Below are 24,976 nucleotides of genomic sequence, written 5' to 3' on the forward strand. Positions count from 1 at the left end.
AAAGTGAGATTTTCAATTGTGAAGTTTTCTTACATGTGAAACTGCAAATGTGATTTTTACATCCTACCCTCACCTCTCTATCAGTGTAATCTCTTCAATATTTTCTTCTCCATTCTAGTTGTGTCCTTGTCTCTTTGTCTTATTTTGTTTTCCATGTGAATTTCCATTCTCTTTTCAATGAGCTATATCAATTGGAAAACACAATGACAAACTCACAGATAGGTAGCAGTAGAAGTAGATTGCTATGATTAGCACAGACCAAAGCACTCCATCTGAAAGTTTTTGTGACAAAGTAAACATATTTCTATTTGAAAATGAATCTTTACAATGCACCCTAATAGCAAGAAGCCACTGCAACACATGTAGGCATATTCCTATAGTGAGCTTTTATGAGCAGTATCTTCCAGCTTGTTTGGTTAGGACTGAACTCGCTGATCTCTGATCTGGAAGTGGCTGTATTTTTAAACAGAGGTGGAGGGGGAGGGGAAGGGGGAATGTTTCACCGCAGGGGGAAGGGTGGGGGGATGTGTTCTGGGTGGGAACCAACCAATGTGGGGTTTCCTTGTGGGTCCTACTTTTTTTTCACATCCATGGACTTATTATCACTATAGATAACAATTACATTATTAATAATACCTTCTTTCTTGAAAAACAATGGCAATGTTAGCTATTCCCTCTTGGAATTTGAAAGGCCTGAACTGTCCTATCAAATGTTCCAGCTGTTGATGTCCTAGCAAGAAACCACATTGATATAGCAATGTTCCAAGAAACACACCTGCTCCAAATGGATGCACATATAATAGAGAAAGAGAACCATTTGTACAACCTGGATTCTTTTTCATCAGCCCCAATCAAAAGTAAAGGTGCAATCATAAAGATACATAAGAAAAGGTGAAGGCAGAATCCCATTCTTTAAATGTATCCATAATGGAAAGAAAATTGCCTTTATTAATGTGTACGCTCCAAATTCACATGATCCAAAGTTTTTGGATTCTCGGAACAGCATATTGTAAGAATTAACTGAATTCCATCTGGTTATAGGGACAGACATGAATACTATTATAAGAATATTTCTAAGATAAATACACAACGCAGAGACAGAAGACGAGAGGTCAGAGAATGAGAGGTCAAGAGGACTAAAAGTCAATAGAGTACTTACGATCAATGGATATAGTGTTTTTTCTGTAATAGGGATATAATGAGCAATGGATCAGAGACATGGGAGGAATTTGTCTATACAGTGAGCCTGAAACAGGATACTTGTTATTTGGCCATTGGCCCAGTTTTATTGCAAGGAATTCTAATTGGTCAACCACAGGCTAGGGCTGGGTTATAAACTACATCCTGTCCCTTTGATCACAGGAGAGAATCACTGAGGACAAGGAAGGAATGACCATCTACCTCTCATCATAACATCTATGATTTATCCTCTTTGAATAAACCTATTTTCCTCCCCTGATTTGCTTTGGGGTCTGTGTTATTAAATAATAACATCAACTGCTAACACTATTTTGGACATGCGGGACAAGTCTAATAAGACCAACTACAATCGAAGCCACTCCTGCGTTGTCTTTGCTGTGTGCTTAGGGTCGTTGTCCTGTTGGAAGGTGAACCTTCGCCCCAGTCTGAGGCCCTAAGCTCTCTTGAGCAGGTTTTCATCAAGGATCTCTCTGTACTTTGCTCCGTTAATCTTTGCCTTGATCCTGACTAGTCTCCCAGGCCCTGCCACTGAAAAACATCCCCACAGCATGCTGCCACCACCATGCTTCACTGTAGGGATGGTGCCAGGTTTCCTCCAGACGTGATGCTTGGCATTCAGGCCAAAGAGTTCAATCTTGGTTTCATAAGACCAGAGAATCTTGTTTCTCATGGTCTGAGAGTCTTTAGGTGCCTTTTCGCAAACTCCTAGCGGGCTGTCATGTGCCTTTTACTGAGGAGTGGCTTCCGTCTGGCCACTCTGCCATAAAGGCCTGATTCTGGAAAGTTCTCCCATCCCCACAGAGAAACTATAGCACTCTGTCAGAGTGACCATCGGGTTCTTGGTCACCTCCCTGACCAAGGACCTTCTCCCCATATTGCTCAGTTGGGCTGGGCGGCCAGCTCTAGAAAGAGTCTTGGTGGTTCCAAACTTCTTTCATTTCAGAATGATGGAGAACACTGTGTTCTTGGGGACCTTCAATGCTGCAGAAATTTTTTGGTACCCTTCCCCAGATCTGTGCCTCAACAGAATCTTGTCTTGGTGCTCTATGGACAATTTCTTCAACCTCATGGCTAGGATTTTGCTCTGACATGCACTGTCAACTGTGGGACCTTATATAGACAGGTGTGTGCCTTGAGTTTACCACAGCTGGACTCCAATCAAGTGGTGGAAAGGAGGAACAAAGGAAACAGGATGCACCTGAGCTCAATTTCGTGTCTCATAGCAAAGGGTCTTAATACTTATGTAAATAAGGTATTGCTGTTCTTTATTTTTAATACATTTGCAAACATTTCTAAAAAACTGTTTTTGCTTTGTAATTATGGGGTAGATTGATGTGAGAAAAAAAGTAGTCAATTTTAGAACAAGGCTGTAATGTAACAAAATGTGGAAAAATCAAGGGGTTTGAATACTTTCTGAAGGAATTGTATCTCGTGACACATTCATGAAAATGGTAATGACTTCTTAACCTTTAAGCGGCATACTGGACCCTATTCCAACTAAACTACTGAAAGAGCTACTTCCTGTGCTTGGCCCTCCTATGTTGAACATAATAAATGGCTCCCTATCCTCCAGATGTGTACCAAACTCACTTAAATTGGCAGCAATAAAGCCTCCCTTGAAAAAGCCAAACCTTGAACCAGAAAATATCAAAAACTATCGGCTTGTATCTAATCTCCTATTCCTCCAAATTTTTGGGGAAAAAGCTGTTGCTCATGTTTCTTGGCCTAAGCAAGTCCCTTCTTCTAATTGGTGTCCTTTAGTAATGGTTTCTTTGCAGCAATTCGACCATGAAGGCCTGATTCAAGCAATCTCCTCTGAACAGTTGATGTTGAGTTGTGTCTGTTACGTGAACTCTGTGAAGCATTTATTTGGCCTGCAATTTCTGAGGCTGGTAGCTCGAATTAACTTATCCTCTGCAGCAGATTTAAGTGCGTCTTCCTTTCTTCTGGCGGTCCTCATGAGAGCCAGCTTCATCATAGCCCTTGATGGTTTTTGCGACTGCACTTCAAGAGACTTTCAAAGTCCTTGAAATGCTCTACATTGACTGACCTTCATGTCTTAAAGTAACTGTCATTTCTCTTTGCTTATTTGAGCTGTAATTGCCATAATATGGACTTGGTCTTTTACCAAATATGGCTATTTTCTGTATACCAACCCTACATTGTCACAACACAACAGATCGGCTCAAACGCATTAAGAAGGATGGAAATTCCACAAATTAACTTTTAAGAAGGCACACCTGTTAATTGAAATGCATTCCAGTCAACTACCTCATGAAGCTGGCTGAGAGAATGCCAAGAGTGTGCAAAGTTGTCATGAAGGCAAAGGGTGGGTACTTTGAAGAATCTCAAATATATTTTGATTTGTTTAACACTTTTTTGTTACTACATGACTCCATGTGTGTTATTTCATAGTTTTGATGTCTTGATGATTATTCTACAATGAAGAAAATAGTAATAATAAAGAAATGAGTACATTTACATTTAAGTCATTTAGCAGACGCTCTTATCCAGAGTGACTTACAAATTGGTGCATTTACCTTATGATATCCAGTGGAACAACCACTTTACAATAGTACATCTAAATCTTTTAGGGGGGGGTGGGGTTAGAAGGATTACTTTATCCTATCCTAGGTATTCCTTAAAGAGGTGGGGTTTCAGGTGTCTCCGGAAGGTGGTGATTGACTCCGCTGTCCTGGCGTCGTGAGGGAGCTTGTTCCACCATAGGGGTGCCAGAGCAGCAAACAGTTTTGACTGGGCTGAGCGGGAACTGTGCTTCCTCAGAGGTAGGGGGGCCAGCAGGCCAGAGGTGGATGAGCGCAGTGCCCTCGTTTGGGTGTAGGGACTGGGTGTAGGGGCTTCAACTGGAAGCCAGTGGAGAGAGCGGAGGAGCGGGGTGACGTGAGAGAACTTGGGAAGGTTGAACACCAGACGGGCTGCGGTGTTCTGGATGAGTTGTAGGGGTTTAATGGCACAGGCAGGGAGCCCAGCCAACAGCGAGTTGCAGTAATCCAGACGGGAGATGACAAGTGCCTGGATTAGGACCTGCGCCGCTTCCAGTGTGAGGCAGGGTCGTACTCTGCGAATGTTGTAGAGCATGAACCTACAGGATCGGGTCACCGCCTTGATGTTAGTGGAGAACGACAGGGTGTTGTCCAGGGTCACGCCAAGGTTCTTAGCACTCTGGGAGGAGGTCACAATGGAGTTGTCAACCGTGATGGCGAGATCATGGAACGGGCAGTCCTTCTCCGGGAGGAAAAGCAGCTCCGTCTTGCCGAGGTTCAGCTTGAGTTTGTGATCCGTCATCCACACTGATATGTCTGCCAGACATGCAGAGATGCGATTCGCCACCTGGTTATCAGAAGGGGAAAGGAGAAGATTAATTGTGTGTCGTCTGCATAGCAATGATAGGAGAGACCATGTGAGGATATGACAGAGCCAAGTGACTTGGTGTATAGCGAGAATAGGAGAGGGCCTAGAACAGAGCCCTGGGGGACACCAGTGGTGAGAGCACGTGGTGCGGAGACAGATTCTCGCCACGCCCCCTGGTAGGAGCGACCTGTCAGGTAGGACGCAATCCAAGCGTGGGCCGCGCCGGAGATGCCCAACTCGGAGAGGGTGGCGAGGAGGATCTGGTGGTTCACAGTATCAAAGGCAGTAGATAGGTCTAGAAGGAAGAGAGCAGAGGAGAGAGAGTTAGCTTTAGCAGTGCGGAGAGCCTCCGTGACACAGAGAAGAGCAGTCTCAGTTGAGTGACCAGTCTTGAAACCTGACTGATTTGGATCAAGAAGATAATTCTGAGAGAGATAGCAAGAGAGCTGGCCAAGGACGGCACGTTCAAGAGTTTTGGAGAGAAAAGAAAGAAGGGATACTGGTCTGTAGTTGTTGACATCGGAGGGATCGAGTGTAGGTTTTTTCAGAAGGGGTGCAACTCTCGCTCTCTTGAAGACGAGTAGGTGTGTCCAAACGTTTGACTGGTACTGTAATAGGTACATACCTTTAGGTTTTCATTCGGGAGATGGTAACTCTTTGAAGAACTGCTCTCGTGGTGCCCCGAATCCTAATGAGTTAATTGTTCCATGATAAATTTCATCGGGTAACAATTAAACATAGTTTGTTCTTTAGATAAATAACAGTCAACAGATTAATGAAAGTAATGTCACGACAGGATTCTAGACTGCTCTTGTGGAGAGCAATGCTGAGAAGATGTAACAGTTTTACACTTACAGCAGTAAAGTCAGTAACAGCTTCCTACCAGAACCATGTACAGTACAGCACCGCTGTGTGTATTTTTGTGTAGTTAGCCCTGCAGGCAGTGCCACCGCCTCTTGAAATAGTTCAGCTCCTTGGAGAGCTCCCACTCTGTTCCATATAACACTCTAAGGTGATCAGGGGAAAACTGTCTGAAAAAGGTCAATAAAATTGAAATGTTTTAGTTTTGGCAATCCAACGTGATTGTCTCATTAGCTAGGTTTCCATCCAATTGGCAACAGAATTTCATGTGAATATTCAAAAATCTGCATAATATTTTTGACGTGTTTCCATCAAATTGAATTGTTGTGGATAAAAAGCTGTGCGTGATGACGTAGTGCACATACAAATAACTGTTGCAGTTAAATTCAGATGTACCGAATACAAAGTTAAATGGATTTCTCTACAGATGGAATTGTAAAAAAGAAATTTGCATTATATTGGGGATTTGCACACTCAGGTCTTAGCACGTGCGCTCTAGTCAACAGCTTGCAGATACAGCACGGGTAGGCTTACCTACAGTTGAAGTCGGAAGTTTACATACACTTAGGTTGGAGTCATTAAAACTAGTTTTTCAACCACTCCACAAATTTCTTGTTTAACAAACTATAGTTTTGGAAAGTCGGTTAGGACATCTACTTTGTGCATGAAACAAGTAATTTTTCCAACAATTGTTTACAGACAGATTATTTCATTTATAATTCATTGTATCACAATTCCAGTGAGTCAGAAGTTTACATAAACTAAGTTAATTGTGCCTTTAAACAGCTTGGAACATTCCGGAAAATTATGTTATGGCTTCAGAAGCTTCTGATAGGCTAATTGACATCATTTGAGTAGACCTCCACAAGTCTGGTTCATCCTTGGGAGCAATTTCCAAACGCCTGAAGGTACCACGTTCATCTGTACAAACAATAGTACACAAGTATAAACACCATGCGACCACGCAGCCGTCATACCGCTCAGGAAGGAGACGCGTTCTGTCTCCTAGAGATGAACATACTTCGGTGCGAAAAGTGCAAATCAATCTCAGAACAACAGCAAAGGACCTTGTGAAGATGCTGGAAGAAACAGGTACAAAAGTATCCATATCCACAGTACAACAAGTTCTATATCGACATAACCTGAAAGGCCGCTCAGCAAGGAAGAAGCCACTACTCCTAAACTGCCATAAAAAAGCCAGACTACGGTTTGCAACTGCACATGGGGACAAAGATCATACTTTTTGGAGAAATGTCCTCTGGTCTGATGAAACAAAAATAGAACTGTTTCGCCATAATGACCATTGTTATGTTTGGAGGAAAAAGGGGGAAGCTTGCAAGCCGAAGAACACCATCCCAACGTGAAGCACAGGGGTGGCAGCATCATGTTGTGGGGGTGCTTTGCTGCAGGAAGGACTGGTGCACTTCACAAAATAGATGGCATGATGAAGGAAAATGATGTGGATATCTTGAAGCAACATCTCAAGACATCAGTCAGAAAGTTAAAGCTTGATCAAATCAAATCAAATGTATTTATATAGCCCTTCGTACATCAGCTAATATCTCAAAGTGCTGTACAGAAACCCAGCCTAACACCCCAAACAGCAAGCAATGCATGTGAAAGAAGCACGGTGGCTAGGAAAAACTCCCTAGGAAAAACTCCCTAGAAAGGCCAAAAACCTAGGAAGAAACCTAGAGAGGAACCAGGCTATGAGGGGTGGCCAGTCCTCTTCTGGCTGTGCAGGGTGGATATTATAACAGAACATGGTCAAGATGTTAAAATGTTCATAAATGACCAGCATGGTCAAATAATAATAATCATAGTAGTTGTCGAGGGTGCAACAAGCACGTCCGGTGAACAGGTCAGGGTTCCATAGCCGCAGGCAGAACAGTTGAAACTGGAGCAGCAGCATGGCCAGGTGGACTGGGGACAGCAAGGAGTCATCATGCCAGGTAGTCCTGAGGCATGGTCCTAGGGCTCAGGTCCTCCGAGAGAAAGACAGAAAGAGAGAAAGAGAGAATTAGAGAGAGCATATTTAAATTCACCCAGGACACCGGATAAGACAAGAGAAATACTCCAGATGTAACAGACTGACCCTAGCCCCCCGACACATAAACTACTGCAGCATAAATACTGGAGGCTGAGACAGGAGGGATCAGAAGACACTGTGGCCCCATCCGATGATACCCCCGGACAGGGCCAAACAGGCAGGATATAACCCCACCCACTTTGCCAAAGCACAGCCCCCACACCACTAGAGTGATGTCTCCAACCACCAACTTACCGTCCTAAGACAAGGCCGAGTATAGCCCACAACGATCTCCGCCATGGCACAACCCAAGGGGGGGCGCCAACCCAGACAGGAAGACCACGTCAGTGACTCAACCCACTCAAGTGACGCACCCCTCCCATGGACGGCATGGAAGAACACCAGTAAGCCAGTGACTCAGCCCCTGTAATAGGGTTAGAGGCAGAGAATCCCAGTGGAAAGAGGGGAACCGGCCAGGCAGAGACAGCAAGGGCAGTTCGTTGCTCCAGCCTTTCCGTTCACCTTCACACTCCTGGGCCAGACTATACTTAATCATAGGACCTACTGAAGAAATAAGTCTTCAGTAAAGACTTAAAGGTTGAGACTGAGTCCGCGTCTCTCACATTGGTAGGCAGACCATTCCATAAAAATGGAGCTCTATAAGAGAAAGCCCTGCTTCCAGCCGTTTGCTTAGAAATTCTAGGGACAATTAGGAGGCCTGCGTCTTGTGACCGTAGCGTATGTGTAGGTATGTACGGCAGGACCAAATCGGAAAGATAGGTAGGAGCAAGCCCATGTAATGCTTTGTAGGTTAGCAGTAAAACCTTGAAATCAGCCCTTGCCTTAACAGGAAGTCAGTGTAGGGAGACTAGCACTGGAGTAATATGATCAAATTTTTTGGTTCTAGTCAGGATTCTAGCAGCCGTATTTAGCACTAACTGAAGTTTGTTTAGTGCTTTATCCGGGTAGCCGGAAAGTAGAGCATTGCAGTAGTCCAGCCTAGAAGTAACAAAAGCATGGATTAATTTTTCTGCGTCATTTTTGGACAGAAAGTTTCTGATTTTTGCAATGTTTCGTAGATGGAAAAAAGCTGTCCTTGAAACAGTCTTGATATGTTCTTCAAAAGAGAGATCAGGGTCCAGAGTAACGCCGAGGTCCTTCACAGTTTTATTTGAGACGACTGTACAACCATCCAGATTAATTGTCAGATTCAACAGAAGATCTCTTTGTTTCTTGGGACCTAGAACAAGCATCTCTGTTTTGTCCGAGTTTAAAAGTTGAAAGTTTGCAGCCATCCACTTATTTATGTCTGAAACACAGGCTTCTAACGAGGGCAATTTTGGGGTTTGACCATGTTTCATTGAAATGTACAGCTGTGTGTCGTCCGCATAGCAGTGAAATTTAACATTATGTTTTTGAATGACATCCCCAAGAGGTAAAATATATAGTGAAAACAATAGTGGTCCTAAAACGGAACCTTGAGGAACACCGAAATGTACAATTGATTTGTCAGAGGACAAACCATTCACAGAGACAAACTGATATCTTTCCGACAGATAAGATCTAAACCAGGCCAGAACTTGTCCATGTAGACCAATTTGGGTTTCCAATCTCTCCAAAAGAATGTGGTGATCGATGGTATCAAAAGCGGCACTAAGATCTAGGAGCACGAGGACAGATGCAGAGCCTTGGTCTGACGTCATTAAAAGGTCATTTACCACCTTCACAAGTGCAGTCTCAGTGCTATGATGGGGTCTAAAACCAGACTGAAGCGTTTCGTATACATTGTTTGTCTTCAGGAAGGCAGTGAGTTGCTGTGCAACAGCTTTTCCTAAAATTTTTGAGAGGAATGGAAGATTCGATATAGGCCGATAGTTTTTTTATAATTTCTGGGTCAAGATTCGGCTTTTTCAAGAGAGGCTTTATTACTGCCACTTTTAGTGAGCTTGGTACACATCCGGTGGATAGAGAGCCGTTTATTATGTTCAACATAGGAGGGCCAAGCACAGGAAGCAGCTCTTTCAGTAGTTTAGTTGGAATAGGGTCCAGTATGCAGCTTGAGGGTTTGGAGGCCATGATTATTTTCATCATTGTGTCAAGAGATATAGTACTAAAACACTTTAGTATCTCCCTTGATCCTAGGTCCTGGCAGAGTTGTGTAGACTCAGGACAATGTAGCTTTGGAGGAATACCCAGATTTAAAGAGGAGTCCGTAATTTGCTTTCTAATGATCATGATCTTTTCCTCAAAGAAGTTCATACATTTATTACTGCTGAAGTGAAAGCCATCCTCCATTTGCGAAGGCTGCTTTTTAGTTAGCTTTGTGACAGTATCAAAAATAAATGTTGGATTGTTCTTATTTTCCTCAATTAAGTTGGAAAAATAGGATGATCAAGCAGCAGTGAGGGCTCTTCGATACTGCACGGTACTGTCTTTCCAAGCTAGTCGGTAGACTTCCAGTTTGGTGTGGCGCCATTTCCGTTCCAATTTTCTGGAAGCTTGCTTCAGAGCTCGTGTATTTTCTGTATACCAGGGAGCTAGTTTGATGGCAAATGGGTCTTCCAAATGGACAATGACCCCAAGCATACTTCCAAAGTTGTGGCGAAATGGCTTAAGGGCAACAAAGTCAAGGTATTGGAGTGGCCATCACAAAGCCCTGACCTCAATCCTATAGAGAATTTGTGGGCATAACTGAAAAAGCGTGTGCGAGCAAGGAGGCTTACAAACATGACTCAGTTACATCAGCTCTGTCGGGAGGAATGGGCCAAAATTCACCCAACTTATTGTGGGAAGCTTGTGGAATTCTACCCAAAACGTTTGACCCAAGTAAAACAATTTAATAGCAATGCTACTGAATACTAATTGAGTGTATGTAATCTTCTGACCCACTGGGAATGTGATGAAAGGAATACAAGCTGAAATGTCATTCTCTCTACTATTATTCTGACATTTCACAATCTTAAAATAAAGTGGTGATCCTAACTGACCTAAGATAGGGTATTTTTTACTGGGATTAAATGTCAGGATTTGTGAAAAACTGAGTTTAAATGTATTTGGGTAAGGTGTATGTAAACTTCCGACTTCAACTGTACATGATGACATTTTTATAGATAATTTATATTTGTCAAACGACATCCAAGCATTGATCATTATGTCACCAGAATAAGACCCTCAATATTTATTTGAAAGGAGCATCAAACTCATCATAATGCACTTTCACCACCCTGTGAAGTACATTATAACTTAATTCAGATGTCTCCACTCTGATGGTGTGTGTGTGTGTGTGTGTGTGTGTGTGTGCGTGTGTGTTGGCTCTGACAGCAGTCCATTCACATTACCCATACAGTTTTTAACTTATCACCACCGTTGGAGAGCATGATGATTTGTACCCAGGGGCATGCATGACTGGCCTTTACACATCGGCCTTCTTGATTCAAGATCACTTCCTGCTAATCAGCTGTACTTTTAGTGGTTTATGATGAAGTACAATTGGAGGAGAAAGAGGAGGAGGAGAGATGGAGGGATATTGCACTGTAAAAGTGATTTGATATGTTGGCCTATAAGAGTGAAAGAGAAGGTGCAGAAATTAGTAAAACATCTCTTGGAAATATTTGAAGATGATCTGTGTGTTACAACATGAGAGTTTTGAGGGTCATTTCCTCTGTGGGTTGTTAGTGGATGGGGTTGTCAGAGTTACAGGACTGTTGTTATAGGCTTTGGTTTTTCTCTCAATTTAAAATTTTGAGGTTGGTTCTCTTTGGGTGTGGCGTACAGATTAGAACTATCCTCGTTGTTCAGGATGTGTTGCACCTATTACCCTCATTATCAAATCAAATTGTATTAGTCACATGCGCCAAATACAACAGGTGTAGGTAGACCTTACAGTGAAATGCTTACTTACGAGCCCCTAACCAACAATGCAGTTTCCAAAAAATATGGATAAGAATAAGAGATAAAAGTAACAAGTCATTAAATAGCAGCTATAAAATAACAATAGCGAGACTATATACAGGGTACTGATACAGAGTCAATGTGCGGGGGCACCGGTTAGTTGAGTTAGTATGTACATGTAGGTAGAGTTATTAAAATGACTAAGCATAGATGACAACAGAGAGTAGCAGTGGTGTAAAGAGGGGGAGGGGGGGCAATGAAAATAGCGTGGGGTAGCCATTTGACTAGATGTTCAGGAGTCTCATGGTTTGGGGGTAGAAGATGTTTAGAAGCCTCTTTGTCCTAGACTTGACACTCCGTTACCGCTTGCCGTGCGGTAGCAGAGAGAATCATGCATGTTTCAGTGTTATTTGCCTCGAAGCGAGCATAGAAGTAGTTTAGCTCGTCTGGTAGGCTCGTGTCACTGGGCAGCTCTCAGCTGTGCTTCCCTTTGTAGTCTAATGGTTTTCAAGTCCTGCCACATCCGATGAGCGTCAGAGCCGGTGTAGTACGATTCGATCTTAGTCCTGTATTGACGCTTTACCTGTTTGATGGTTCGTCGGAGGGCGTAGCGGGATTTCTTATAAGCTTTCGGGTTAGAGTCCAGCTCCTTGAAAGCGGTAGCTCTAGCCTTTAGCTCAGTGCGGATGCTGCCTGTAATCCATGGCTTCTGGTTGGGGTATGTACTTATGGTCATTGTGGGGACGACGTCATCAATGCACTTATTGATAAAGCCAATGACTGATGTGGTGTACTCCTCAATGCCATCGGAGTAATCCCGGAACATATTCCAGTTTGTGCTAGCAAAACAGTCCTGTAGTTTAGCATCTGCTTCATCTGACCACTTTTTTATTGATCTTGTCACTGGTGCTTCCTGCTTAAATTTAAGCTTGTAAGCAGGAATCAGGAGGATAGAATTATGGTCAGATTTGCCAAATAGAGGGTGAGGGAGTGTAACGGCTGTCTGAGGAAGAAGTGGACCAAAATGCGGCGGAGTTAGGGTTCGTCATATTTAATTAAACGAACACTATGCAATTTACAAAACAACAAAACTGACAGCCAACACAGTCCTGTCAGGTGCAACCACAATGACAACAACAATTACCCACGAAACACAAAGGAAACGTAGGCAACTTATGTGTGACTCCCAATCAACCACAACCCTCTACAGCTGTGCCTGATTGGAAGTCACACGGCCAAAATCAATGAAACAATAAAAACACACACTCCCTTCTGCCACATCCTGACCCAACTACACCCTCAACTGGTCAGGACGTGACAGTACCCCCCCCCCCCCCCTCAAAGGTGCATACCCCGAAATGCACCTACACAAAACACAGAAAAAAAGAAAAAAAACGACAACAAACCAAAGAAAATCCCCTAAACAAAAAAAAAAGGGAGGGAAGGGAGGGTGGCTGCTGTCAACGACGGCACTGTGCTACACCCTCCCTCCCCAACCCACCTATCCTGGAGGTGGCTCAGTTGCAGGACGTGGACCTCGCTCCACCTTCGGCGTCGCCCACTTCGGTGGCGCCGATAGCTGCGCCAGGCAGATGGGCCACTCGGGCTGACCCTGGCAGACGGACCACTCTGGCTGGGCCGGAGGACAGACGGGCCACTCGGGCTGACCCTGGCAGACGGACCACTCGGGCTGGGCCGGAGGACAGGCGGGCCACTCGGGCTGGGCCGGAGGACAGGCGGGGCAGTCGGGCTGGGCCGGAGGACAGGAGGGGCAGTCTGGCCACTCTGGCAGCTCCGGGCAGTCTGGCCACTCTGGCAGCTCCGGGCAGTCTGGCCACTCTGGCAGCTCCGGGCAGTCTGGCCACTCTGGCAGCTCCGGGCAGTCTGGCCACTCTGGCAGCTCCGGCTCAGGATTCACCAGGCTGGGGAGACATAACAGAGGCCTGGCTCTGGGCGCAGGCCCTGGACTCACCAGTCTGGGAAGACCCGCTGGAGGCCTGGTTTGAGGAGGTGGCACAGGAGGGACCAGGGTGGAGAGACCCACTGGAGGACTGGTCCGTGGAGGAGACACGGGCTTGACCAGGATAGGGAGACCCACTGGAGGACTGGTCCGTGGAGGAGGCACGGGCTTGCCCAGGATGGGAAGACATGCAGGAGGCCTGGTTCTGGGCGTAGGCACAGGACGTGCAGGGCTGGGAAGACATGCAGGAGGCCTGTTTCTGGGCGCAGGCACAGTCTTTACCAGACAACCAGCACGCACCTCAGGACGAGTATTGAGAGCTGCCTCAGGTGACATCATTCCCACGACACGCTCATTAGGGCGAATGCCATACTTTATGCACCACACTAGCAGCTCTCTCATCTCTCTCTCTCTTAATTTCCCCATTAACCCCGTCACAGTCTCTGCCTCGTACCCCTCGCTCACCTCCAATGTCATCCCGACTGGCTCTGGTTCCGACCTCAGTTCCACCGACTGTCCCGTGTGCCCCCCCCAAAAAAATTCTTGGGGCTGCCTCTCGCGCTCGTTGCGCTCTCTCTCCTCGTAATAGCGCCTCTCCGCTCTCGCCGCTTCAATCTCCCACTGCGGGAGTCGATAATCCCCAGCCTGAGTCCATGGTCCCTCTCCGTCCAGGATCTGTTCCCAAGTCCATTGGTCCATCACGCTGTACTCCTGCTGCTCCTTCCTCTTCCGCCGCTTGGTCCTGGTTTGGTGGGTAATTCTGTAACGGCTGTCTGAGGAAGAAGTGGACCAAAATGCGGTTAGGGTTCGTCATATTTAATTAAACGAACACTATGCAATTTACAAAACAACAAAACTGACAGCCAACACAGTCCTGTCAGGTGCAACCACAATGACAAGAACAATTACCCACGAAACACAAAGGAAACGTAGGCAACTTATGTGTGACTCCCAATCAACCACAACCCTCTACAGCTGTGCCTGATTGGAAGTCACACGGCCAAAATCAATGAAACAATAAAAACACACACTCCCTTCTGCCATATCCTGACCCAACTACACCCTCTACTGGTCAGGACGTGACAGGGAGAGCTTTGTTTGAGTCTCTGTGTGTGGAGTAGAGGTGGTCCAGAGGTCTTTTTCCTCTGGTTGCACATTTAACATGCTGACAGAAATTTGGTAAAAATGGATTTAAGTTTCCCTGCACTAAAGTCCCCAGCTAATAGGAGAGCCGCCTCTGGGTGTGCATTTTCTTGTTCGCTTATGGCGGAATACAGCTCATTCAATACTGTCTTAGCGCCAGCCTCTGACTGTGGTGGTATGTAAACAGTGTCGTGTCTTTGGCTATGCCGGATTAAGTGATATGACATGCTATTCTATAAAATCATTTCTCTGTAATTAATATTACCTGATTAAGCTAATCAAGTAAATAATTAACTAGAAAGTCGGGGCACCACAAAATAATGTTTATAGAGCTGTTATCTTCTGAATAAACTCTTAAAGACCTAGTAATCTTTTACATTAGTAGCAGTCAATGTTTAATTGTCACCTTATTTCAGTCTCATCTGAAAGTTTTTGGTTATCTTCATGAACCCTGGCTAACAAGTTGAATCAGCAATACAAAATTTGGTTTAATTATTTATTTACTAAATACCTAACTAATCACACAGAATTACATATACACAGAATGTATCATACATTGATTACAAATTATGTCATAAAGGAAAACGTCCCTAGCGGACGGAACAAATAGGACAGCTGGTTACACAAAGAGAGGGGGGTTGGGTTTGAGTGAAAGAGCGGGAAGAGTGATTAACAAAGGGAGAAGCTATGCTATCGTAAATACAGTATCTTATGCATTCGAAATTACCGCCCATTTGAAATAGGAAGTATTTACTCTGAGGTGCGCTTCGGTAAATTGGTTGTAGATCGTAGGCCGGGTTGTCCAGCATGGATCTCTGGTCCTCTGAAGACTGTCTAGTGGTGAAATGGAGCGTGGTAAAATGGATACTCTGTCCGTCCTCTCCTAGCCCACGTTTAGCGGGCGGAGGGGGTAGCACTTCTTTAGTGAATAAGAGTTCAAAGTTCATACCAAGTTGCCATACTTTAAGCTCATGCTATATTCTGGCTGGTATAGTCGAAATTCATCCTTCTGGCGTGTAGGTCATCACCTTCACATTGAAATTCGATGCCAATTGCGTTAGGTTCTTGCTGATGTTGGCATAGTTCTGTGGGTGGTCTTTGTCTTTATATAGTGTCAAAAGACACACAGGTGTCTGTAATCATGGCCAAGTGTGGCCTAATATCATTGGTTAATTCTCAAATATAAAAATGGCATACAAAGAACAGAATACAAAAAACAAATGGATAGCATACGATCATAGATTCACTTTAGACTATACAAGCCTACAAACAATCACAATGGCAAAGTCACAATAATCACAAGAATGGCTTCAGATCAAATTCTACGTTGAGACCGAAGGGAGCAAGGGTCTTTAAATTAAAGATCCAGGCAGCCTCTCATTTTAACAATAAATGATCAAGGTCACCCCCTCTCCTAGGGAGGGTGACACGTTCAATGCCAATATAACGCAGAGACGAAATCGAGTGGTTTGCTTCCAAAAAGTAGGCCGCAACTGGGTAAATCAAGTTTTTGCAGCTAATGGTGCTACGATGCTCTGAGATACGTACTTTTAATTTGCGCTTTGTTTTACCCACATACATTTTTACCACAAGGACATGTTAGAAGATAAATAACTGCCTTAATGGAGCACGTAATAACACCTTTGATTAGGATCGATTTCCCTGTTCAAAGGATCTACATTTATAAGTGCCATTGCATTGAGCACAGCCATTACACTTGTAATTTCCATCCAGTAGGGGCGCAAATAGACGTTATCTCAGCTTACCATGAGATACCTCAGGCGAGCAATAGCTCAAGACTTCCTTAGATATCGTGCTCCAGCTGTTATTTACAAAAATGCATAGTCCGCCACCCCTTATCTTACCAGACGCCGCTGTTCTATCCTGCCGGTATAACCAGCCAGCTGTATGTTGATATTGTCGTTGTTCATCCACGACACCGTAAAGCATAAGATTTCACAGTTTTTAATTTCCAGTTGGTAGTTTAATCTTCAGCGTAACTCGTCGATTTTATTCTCCAAGGATTGCGCGTTTGCTAGCAGAATGGAGGGAAGTGGGGGTTTATTATTCGATCACCTACGAATTCTCAGAAGGCAGCCCGCCCTTTGGCCCCTCTTTCTCTGCCTCCTCTTCAAGTAGATCGGGGCCTGTTTCCGAGGAAGCAGTATATCCTTTGTGTCGGGCTCGTCAGAGTCGTGAAAGGAAAAAAAGGATTCTGCTAGTCCGTGGTGAGTAATCGCAGTCTTGATGTCTGGAAGTTATTTTCAGTCATAAGAGACAGTAGTGGCAACATTATGTACAAAATAAGTTTAATTTTTTTTGCAAACAATGCAAATAAACGAACAAAAAAAACACAATTGGCTGGGGGCACGTAAAACGTCTGCCTTCTTCTCCGGCGCCATCTTAACACATTAGTCAGAAGGTGTTTTACCTGTGCTGGCACAACTGCTATTTAAGAGCTGTGGCCCAGTGCTTCTTGTGGAAAATAGATGTTGGAAGAGCTACACCTCTGTTTAGCGCTTCTGCTTTAGGTTGTTGAACAGAGCCTTTACCTGTGTTTTTCCCTGTTTGGGTTTTCAGTTCCTATCCTAATTTAAAAAAAAATGTGTCTGATATCAAGCAAATCTAGTGTTTGTTCCATGGTGGGGATCTTTTAAAAGACCCAACTGGAGTTGCTTGGCCAGCACTCAGGCCCTCCATGGATGCCTTTCAGAACCCATGTTAAAAACCCAACTATTTTGTTTTGGTTGTCAGTGGCTCCCCACTGGGCACAGATGTCAATTCAACGTCTATTCCAGGTTGGTTCAACATAATTTCATTACAATTACGTGGGAGCAAGGTTGATTCAAACACTGTGTTCCCAATGGATCATTTGTTAGTTCCCTTTTTCTGTTGAGCGACGATTTTTGGTTTCTTATTGGGGAACGTAACACTGTACAGATCCAGTAACTTCTAAAGTGGCAATTATCCTATCCCTCTCTTGTGGAGGGGTTTGGATTTTGTGTTAGCATATGTGCATAATGTGTGCACACAATTATCCTATAAACATCCATTAAAGGTGTGTGTTATCTGCTCATGACTCCAGATGAGATGGAGGTCCTCTTAGGACAATGATAGCTGAAAGTTCACGGGAAATCATTTGAAGGAGAGCTTTGTGTGTTGCTCTTCTTTGCATCTGATTGCTCACTGGCTTAATTGATCTCATTATTGAACTGGGCCTGATGTTTTCTATTTAGCCAGTCCACTAAGCCATTTGAGGATAGTCTCTTATCTAGTTTTTCTCAAGCTATTTAGCTGGGAACTTTTCAAAATGTCAAAACATCTCTTGATTAGGTTAATTGTGCAATTAAGAGGAGATGTGTGGTGGAAGCATGCTGTGTTGTGAGTTTGTTTTACTTGAAGTGACAACTGTACACCGCAAACAAAATAATTTATTAAAAGGAAAAGCATTTTTAGGCGTTTGAAATAATGAAACTCAATAAGCTGATGGTTGCAATGAGAAAAAAACTGTAGAACGGGCTCCACATGACTTCAAGTTCAAATGACATCACTGGCATTGCTGGGTGACCAGCAGTGAGTGGCTGGGTGGGTATGCACCTGTCACATTTTCTCCTTCGCGAGAGGGTGAGGGCAGAGAGAGAGAGAGAGAGGGTGAGGGCAGAGAGAGAGAGAGAGAGGGTGAGGGCAGAGAGAGAGAGAGGGTGAGGGCAGAGAGAGAGAGAGAGGGTGAGGGCAGAGAGAGAGAGAGAGGGTGAGGGCAGAGAGAGAGAGGGTGAGGGCAGAGAGAGAGAGAGAGAGAGAGAGAGAGGGTGAGGGCAGAGAGAGAGAGAGGGTGAGGGCAGAGAGAGAGAGGGTAGGGGCAGAGATTGATCCCAGTCTGCAACAGGAACCTGTGTGGGCAGCCGCTGATATGGGGGCAGTAGCAGTAGTAAGTGGCAGATAAGAAACTTTCCTTCAGGAGCTGAAGAGCCCTTTCCATTTGCTGTGTAAATCTTTGCTCTCTAAAAGTGTAGGGTAAACCTTAGCCATCGCTTACACTTATTTACATTTTATAAATCATGGAGTGAAACTGTCTTCACCACATTTTTTTTTTAATCGCTTCAACTGTTAGATCCTATTGCTTTTTAAACCCAGCAGAAATTCAGGTGTGGCGAGTGTTTTGCGAATCTAAATACATCTTAATGGAATCCAACTAATGGCTTAGGGAATGAGTTGTGTGGATGTTGCTTTTAAACCACATCCATGCCCAATGAATTAGAAGCATATCACACACACACACACACACACACACACACACACACACACACACACACACACACACACACACACACACACACACACACACACACACACACACAGTTCATGGAAATCTGTTAATAAGCTTTTTGTTCTCGGCTGCCTATATTAGCATTATGTCATAATTATTAAGTTAGTGGGTGGCATCACATTGGTCAAAGTGATTATGTTATTGAGTTGGTAAAATGGAATTACCTTCACAGTATCTAAGACAAGCTTACTAGATGTTGCTGGTTGTATCATGAGTCATCCATCATTCCTATCCCAGTAAAGACCCACCACTGTATTGTAGGTCTGTAACTCCCACATACTGGTGCATCCAGATCAGCAGCATTACAATATTATATATCCTGCCTATCCATCTGCCTTACTTCTGCTGCCACTCATGATCTTGCTGCAGGGATGTTACCTACCTAAGACTATAGAAATGCATGGGTTCATCACTACGGCCCACTCACTGACTATATCCCCCTAATGGAAGTGCTTATGTCCTCCGTCATACTGCCAACACATTAACCTGACCCGTGGGATCCCCAGCCTATACTGCAGCAGAAACTGTCAGGTTACAGGCAACACATTTTACTCTGTGAGTGAAGGATCTCTGTAGGCAGGTTGTTGATGTGATGGATGCAAACCTATATTAGATATTGTCATTATTTTTATGTCAAAATGTAAGGAGAATATCGTAAATATTGTCAGTAATTCAAAACGCTAATTCAAACATTGAGGGTATCGGGCTTCTTTTTGTAAATATTGCCGGTGGCCATGTTCTATATTTGGCATGTCTTCTAGATATTCTGATTTGATTTATAGTCTAATTTTCATGCATAAGTATTGAATACACTCCCTCCCTGCAGTGCTGTCTAACCCCTGGCATCATCCAATGACAGTAATATCAATCAATAACTATTAATTGTCTTGGCATTATTTCACAGACACCTATTTATAGAGCACTCTGGAGAAGTCATTTATTTGAGTGCAAGGCCTCATTCATCATAATTTACCTGTTAACTAGTCATCTCATTCATAACTTCACAGAAAAAAACTATACATTCAAGGACTTTTTATACTCATATCATGTCAATGCAGAGTGATCCTTGTAATACTCACATCTAAAAACAAGTAATCCTGATAGTTACCAAACTGAAAGAACAAAAACACTGAATAAAGTTTACTGTTACCAGAGCAACAGAGGTCTTCATTCCTCAGCATCACTTCATGATTGTGTTATTCTCTCACCACTGTATTAGATTTATCAGCCTTTAATAATGGCTTTATTTTATATTTTGAAAAAGATAATTCCTCAGGGAAATCCTAGCAAATAGTTTATCACTGTATTATGAAACAAACAGTGAAGAATGGTTGGTTTTATGGGATGTAAATGCAGCTATCACTGTCACCTTAACTATCCCAGTTTCTATTCTCTGTGGCACCTAACATCAGCTCCTCTGCATTATTACCACAGTAGCTATCAGAAGCAGAGCCTGAAGCCCTGGGGTCCAAGCTCGTAAGGGGCCCTTGAGGCAGAGAAAAATGGAAATGTACTGTATATATTGTATTTTTTAAAAGTACAACTGCCAACCACAGGCCTGGGGCCTAAGGGGTCCAAGCGGCAGAGATTTTTTAAATATATTTTGTTACAATTAAAAATGAAGAGAGGGGGCTATAAAATATCCAAGCCCTCTATGATTTCTTAATCCTGATCATAAGCATGCCTAATGATGTTAACATATCTACAATGCCAGAGCGATAAAGAGCCTGCTTTCACCGTCAATGGCAGTGAAAGCCATTGTTTTATTAATTGAGAATCATTTGATAGCTGTTAATGGAAAAGCGTTTTTCCATCCCAGCACATAATTAATTGACTTTAAGGGGCTGCTGAGCTGCAGGTAGCAGAATGCAATTCTAGACCTTAATGGGCCATTATGCTACATTCTAAATAATTTGATGATTTTTCTCTTCCTCACTTTTCTCACTCAATAGAGGGATGAGGACTGAGGAGCCCTGTGAGCAGCCAGTCAAGCCCCCAGGTCTTGCCCCAGCCCAAGACCAGCGCCGGGCCCAGCCCCGGTCCACTCAGCTTTACCTTGCTCTGCGGAGGGGGAACAGCCAGAGAGAGAGAGAGAGAGAGGAGAGAGAAAGAAAAAGAAAATGTATGTTGCAGCCTTGGATGGTTTCCAAGTTACATTAAATTCTCACTGGGTGAAAATGTGTTGAAATTACACAATTCTATGCTCTTGTGATTTGCCTATCAGGAACCAGGTTTTGAGTTCTTTATTGTTTCTCTGATTAATTAATCTCCTGTTAATTATCAGATAATAGGAGAGCGTAACCCCCATGCCAGGATAAATCACACCAATCAATTCTAGCTAGCTGTGTATAACATCACATCACAACACAACATGCTGAGTTTCTGAAGCAGCTGCTTATTGATGTACATCCTGGCTCAAACAAAATTGCTATTTGCTGTCAAGTGTTGATTATAGAGCGATGGAAAACCAACGTCAGTGAAAAAGTGATTCAGAGAATTAAGTGTGTGGTTAAGTTTGTTGAGAGTTTTGTGTTGTTTTAGTTGAGCAGGAATGATAAGGTCAGGGTGAGCTTGTCTTTCTAGGCATGCTGTGAAAAGCACTGCCGTTGCTAATCACAGCTCTAACTTTACTGGGTTATATCCACCTCGTGTACTTGCCATTCACAGAGCAGAGACAGCTAGGACACAAACTCTCTTTATATAGTGCAGGTTCTCTCTGTCTTGTCTCGCCGTATTTCTCTCATGCATTCTGCAGACATGTTTATCATTATTTATCTCTCTCCCTGTGAAAAAGTATTCTTATTAGTGCTCAGAGGTGGCTTAGAAGATGTTAAATATGAACAAATCAAATTGTATTTGTCACATGCTTCGTAAACAACAGGTGTAGACTAACAGTGAAATGCTTACTTACGGGCCCTTCCCAACAATGCAGAGAGAAAGGAAATAGATACCAAATAGAAGTAATCATAAATACAGAATGAGTAACGATAACTTGGCGATATACACGGGGTACCAGTACCGAGTCGATGTGCAGGGATACGAGTTAATTGAGGTAGATATACTAGGAAGAAAGTAACAGATAATAAAGAGTAGCAGCTGCGTATGTGATGAGACAAAATAGTTAGTGCAAAAAGTGTCAATGCAGATAGTCTAGCCATTTGCTTAACTTAAAATGTAGCAGTCATGGCTTGGGGGTAGAAGCTGTTCAGGGGCCTGTTGGTTCCAGACTTCGGGCATCGGTACCGCTTGCCATGTGGTAGCAGAGAGAACAGTTTATGACTTGGGTGGCTGGAGTCTTTGACAATTTTTAGGGCCTTCCTCTGACACCGCTTGATATAGTCCTGGATGGCAGGGAGCTCGAACCCAGTACTGGGCCATACGCACCACCCTCTATAGCACCTTGCGGTCGATTGCCAAGCAGTGATGCAGCCAGTCAAGATGCTCTCAGTGGCGCAGCTGTATAACTTTTTGAGGATCTGAGTGCCCATTTAAAAAAAAAAATCAGCCTCCTGAGGGGGAAGAGGCATTGTCGTGCCCTCTTCACGACTGTGTTGGTGTGTGTAGACCATGATAGACCCTTAGTGATGTAGACACCAAGGAACGTGCAGCTTTCGACCTGCTCCACCACAGTTCTCCGTTTCCTGTAGTTCACAATCAGCTATTTGTCTTTCTGACATTGAGGGAAAGGTTGCTGTTCTGGCACCACACTGCAAGGTCTCTGACCTCCTCCTTATAGGCTGTCTCATCGTCATTGGTGATCAGGCTTACCACCGCTGTGTCGTCTGCAAACTTAATTATGGTGTTGGAGCAACGCAGTTGTGGGTGAACAGGGAGAACTACTCTCACCACCTGGGGATGGCCTGTCAGGAAGTTTAAGATCCAGTTGCAGAGGGAGGTGTTTAGTCCTAGGGTCCTTAGCTTAGTGATGAGCTTGGAGGGCCCTATGGTGTTTGAACGTAGTAATTAAACAACATTCTCACATAGGTGTAGTCAATGAACAGCATTCTCACGATGGTGTTCCTCTTGTCCAGGTGGGAAAGAACAGTGTGGAGTGCAATAGAGATTGTGTCATCTGTGGATCTGTTAGGGTGGTATGCACATCGGCTAAGGAGAGCGTGATCACACAGTCGTGCAAAACAGCTGGTGCTCTCATTCATGGTTCAGTGTTGCTTGCCTCGAAGTGCTTGCGTCATTGGGCAGCTCACGGCTGGGTTTACCGTTGTAATCTGTGATCGTCTGCCACATCCGACGAGCATCAGAGCCGGTATAGTAGGACTTGACCGTAGTCCTGTTTGAGGTTTTGCCATTTTGATGGTTCATCGGAGGGCGTAGCGGGATTTCTTATAATGGTCCTGATTAGTGTCCCCCTCCTTGAAAGTGGCAGATCTAGCCTTTAGTTCAGTGCGGATTTTGCCCATAATCCATGGCTTTTGGTTGGGATATGTATGTATATGTGGGGACGACATTGTCAATGTATTTTTTAATGAAGCCGGTTACTGATGTGATAAACACCTCAGTGCCATCGGATGAATCCCGGACCATATTCCAGTCTGCGCTAGTAAAACAGTCCTGTAGCTTAGCATCCGATTCATCGGACCGCTTCTGTATTGAGCTGAGTCACTGGTACTTCCTGATTGAGATTTTTCTTTTAAGCAGGAATCAGGAGTACAGAGTTATGGTTAGATTTGCCAAATGCAGGGCGAGGGAGAGCTTTGTATGCATTTTTGTGTGTGGAGCAAAAGGTGATCTAGAGTTTGTTTCGCCTGTAGTTGCACACGTGACATGCTGGTAGAAATGAGGTAAAATGGATTTAGGTTTTCCTGCATTAAAATCACTGGCCACTAGGAGTGCCGCCTCTGGATGAACATTTTATTGTTTGCTTATTTCCCTATACAGCTCGGTGAGTGCGGTCTTAGCGCCAGCATCGGTTTGTGGTGGTAAATAGACAGCTCCGAAAGTAGAGATGAAAACTCTCTTGGTAAATAGTATTGTCTGCAGCTTATCATGAAATATTCTAACTCTGGTGAGCATAACCTTGAGACTTTCTTAATATTAGAGATTGCGCAACAGCTGTTGTTAACAAAGAGACACACACCTACTCCCTTCAGCCACGACTCCGTGAAACATAGGATATTACAGTTCTTCAGGTCCCACTGACAGGATAGTCTCGAACAGAGCTTGTACAATTTCTTCTCTTTTGACTGTACGTTCGCAAATAGAACGGAGGGTAGAAGCGGTTTATGTACTTGCTGATTCAGTTTCGCCGGGGTGTCCGCACATAGGCCTCTCTTATGCCACCTTTTTATTTTCCATGTCTAAGAGATTCGAATCAAATCAAATGTTATTGGTCACATACACATGCTTAGCAGATGATATTGCGGGTGTAGTGAAATGCTTGATTCGGGCCTGGTTCAAATCAAATCAAATGTATTTATATAGCCCTTCTTACATCAGCTGATATCTCAAAGTGCTGTACAGAAACCCAGCCTAAAACCCCAAACAGCAAGCAATGTAGGTGTAGAAGCACGGTGGCTAGGAAAAACTCCCTAGAAAGGCCAAAACCTAGGAAGAAACCTAGAGAGGAACCAGGCTATGAGGGGTGGCCAGTCCTCTTCTGGCTGTGCTGGGTGGAGATTATAACAGCACATGGCCAAGATGTTCAAATGTTCATAAATGACCAGCATGGTCAAATAATAATAATCATAGTAGTTGTCGAGGGTGCAACAAGTCAGCAACTCAAGAGTAAGTGTCAGTTGGCTTTTTCATAGCCGATCTTTGAGAGTATCTCTACCGCTCCTGCTGTTTTTAGAGAGTTGAACACAGCAGGTCTGGGACAGGTAGCACGTCCGGTGAACAGGTCAGGGTTCCTGCCGGTCTGGGACAGCAGGTCGGGGACAGGTAGCACATCCGGTGAACAGGTCAGGGTTCCATAGCCGCAGGCAGAACAGTTGAAACTGGAGCAGCAGCACAGCCAGGTGGACTGGGGACAGCAAGGAGTCATTATGCCAGGTAGTCCTGAGGCATGGTCCTAGAGCTCAGGTCCTCCGAGAGAGAGAGAGAAAGAAAGAGAGAGAATTAGAGAGAGCATATTTAAATTCACACAGGACACCGGATAAGACAAGAGAAATACTCCAGATGTAACAGACTGACCCAAGCCCCCGGACACATAAACTACTGCAGCATAAATACTGGA

General features: G+C 44.0%; 1 long non-coding RNA gene across 1 annotated transcript in view; it reads left to right on the forward strand.

Moving 5' to 3' along the window:
* The window catches only part of LOC106573804 (uncharacterized), a 39,455-nt gene extending 18,451 nt beyond the window's left edge, over positions 1-21,004 (forward strand). The window contains exon 3 of the long non-coding RNA XR_001321429.3: positions 20,736-21,004. This is a non-coding gene — a long non-coding RNA (uncharacterized LOC106573804). The remainder of the gene's footprint in view (positions 1-20,735) is intronic.
* The last annotated feature ends 3,972 nt before the right edge of the window (positions 21,005-24,976 follow it).

This window comes from Salmo salar, chromosome 16, assembly GCF_965601325.2.
Source record: "Salmo salar chromosome 16, fSalSal1, whole genome shotgun sequence".
NCBI lineage: Eukaryota > Metazoa > Chordata > Actinopteri > Salmoniformes > Salmonidae > Salmo > Salmo salar.